Source organism: Gadus chalcogrammus, chromosome 1 (assembly GCF_026213295.1).
Source record: "Gadus chalcogrammus isolate NIFS_2021 chromosome 1, NIFS_Gcha_1.0, whole genome shotgun sequence".
In the NCBI taxonomy this organism is placed as follows: Eukaryota; Metazoa; Chordata; class Actinopteri; order Gadiformes; family Gadidae; genus Gadus; species Gadus chalcogrammus.
The window spans coordinates 361,656-364,505 of record NC_079412.1 but is presented as its reverse complement, the minus strand read 5'-3'; positions in this window follow the sequence as shown (position 1 = coordinate 364,505).

Sequence of the window (2,850 nt, the reverse complement as noted above, 5' to 3'; positions counted from 1 at the left end):
TGTTGCTATGGTAACCACACCACCGTCTCCCAAGTGTCTGGAACCCGGCCCTGGGCTGTTTTGGATACATTCAAAGTTTTCTCGCTGCTGTGTCTACGAATCGCTCAGTTACTTCACCCAGCGAGAGAGAGAGAGAGAGAGAGAGGAGAGAGAGAGAGAGAGAGAGAGAGAGAGAGAGAGAGAGGAGAGAGAGAGGAGAGAGGAGAGAGAGAGAGAGAGAGAGAGAGAGGAGAGAGAGAGAGAGGAGAGAGAGAGGAGGGGGGGAGAGAGGGAGAGAGGGAGGGGGAGAGAGGGAGAGAGAGAGAGGGGGAGAGAGGGAGAGAGAAAGGGAGGGCTGGCAGAGAGAGGTAGGTTGAGGGGAAGACAGGGAAATAGAGCGCAGAGGAGGGAGGGGTTAAAGGGGCAGGCAGTAGGTGGGGGAGGGATACAAGCCAAGAGCATTACATCACTGCTGGAGTGGAGTCAAAAGGGAAGGATATGAGTCAGTGGACCGACTGCTCTCTCGCCCTCCCTCCCCCTCTCTCTCTCTGTCTCTCCCTCACTCTCTCTCTCTCTCTCTCTCTCCTCTCCATCTCTCTCCCGTCTCTCCAACTCTCTTCTCTCTCTCTCCCTCTCTCTTTCTCTCACACTCTCTCTCTCTATCCCGCCTGTCTTGGACGGCAGCCAGCCTCTTAGTGTTAAAAAATCACACAGAGAGATACAAAGGAATAGCTAGTGGCTAAGGTAGGCTTACAGTGATGTCATGGGGGGTAGAGGAAAGGGAGGAGAAGGAGGTGGAGGACACACCAGGGGAATTGCTGGGGAGCCTGGTTTGGGGGGCAGTAATTTGAGAGTGCAGGTCAGGACTGCAGCGAGTCTACCTGCTCTCCCCTGGGGCCCAGAGCACAGGCCCTTATCAACCCCGCAATAGAGCCACAGCCTCTCATTACCCACACACAACCACACGTACACAAACACACACCAACCCCCCACAAAAACACAGACACCAACCACACTCACACACACACACAAACACACACACACACACACACACACACACACACACACACACACACACACACACACACACACACACACACACACACACGCACATACACACACACACACCACACATACGCCAACCACACACACACACACACACACACACACACCACACACAACACACCACACACACACACAAACACACACACCACACACACACCACACACACCACACACGTGCGATGTGCCTTGTCCCTGTATTTTATATGTGCTGCAGAACAGGTACCTGCTGGAAATTTATTTTACTGAGACAGGCCCGTTTTATATTGTAACTTTGTTACTTCTAATACTTTCCTTTTTAATAAATAAAAAGAAAAAAAGAAAAAGACACATACACACACACACACACACACACACACAAACACAAACGTATGCAATCATTATATGCTACATGTATACACAGGCACAGAAATGAAAAAATAATGCAGAAATGTGTTCAAATATAGTCCAGACAATTTGTAGTCAGTCAGACGTAAACACAAGCATTCACATCAACTATAAAGGAGCAACTGAAGTATATTTCTTTATTTGCAGGACCTTGTAAAATGATTAATCCACTTTTCATTCATATGAAATTAATGGCTCAGGTTAATGGGAACCTGAAACATTGTTTCAGATTTGTAAAAAGTATATTTACAAAGTATTTTATAGATTTATATTCTATTAAATCTATTTAACTATTCCATTAAATAAGATGAATTTGGCTGTTTAAATCATAAACCAAATAAACCCAAGAGCAACAAATAGACATCCTCACACATATATATGTATATACTAGAGCTGTCAGTTAAACGCGTTATTAACGCCGTTAACGCAAACCAAATTTAACGGCGTTAATTTTTTTTATCGTGCGATTAACGCAATTATTTTATTTAAAAAAATAAAATAATTTTTTTTGGCTCAAAACAAAGAAGCAGTAGCCTGACTGCTATGTTCAAATGACATTTGTTCAAAGGAGTCGTTTAATGGCTCTTTTTTTTGTATCGTCCTGTTTTGATCAGTATATGCCAATGTTGTTATCAATAAAAAATCATTTGCCCAAGGCAAGCCGATGCACTTCACCATGTTGCTAAGAGAATTAAAATGAGAAGAATTATGGGACAAAAAAATCAAGGGATATATAGCATAGAAAATAATTGTGATTAATCGCGATTAATCGTGAGTAACTATGACATTTATGCGATTAATCACGATTAAATATTTTAATCGCTTGACAGCTCTAGTATATATATTTATATATCTATATATGTATCTACATTTCTATATCTATAACTAGTTATATCTAAATAAAATGTCTTGGCTAATCAGCCCAGTGAAGCCAGCGCCAGACGTAACCCTGGCAGACGCGCTGTCAGCAACGGTGGGTGTTTCCTCTCAGACTGTGTTTGGGTGTGTTTGGTTGATCCTGACAGGCCGCAATGTGCAAAGCGCCTGGTCGCAGGTAAGCGGCCAAAAAAGACAGGAAGCCTGGCGGGGGGGGGGGGGGGGGGGGGCAACTCAGACTGGCACTGTGGTTCAAACCACAGTGTGTGACTTAGCTTGCAAAGCTGAGTCTGTGACTAAATATTTTCCATGTCTTTATAAGTTAGGCTATAGATGGATTTCTAACTGTTTAACTGGTTTCCCAATACAACATTGCTTGGAATTCTTATTATTTATTAGATTTTCTAGAGCATCCACAGTGTGAAACACCACCTCTCTGGAGCAACCTTCTCTCTCAGTGGGAACATAGAGGGAGTTGGAGGGAACTATGTCAATTCAAGTCAGCGAGACCTTTGCTGACTTAGTACAGAACCATATGGCAGCATTC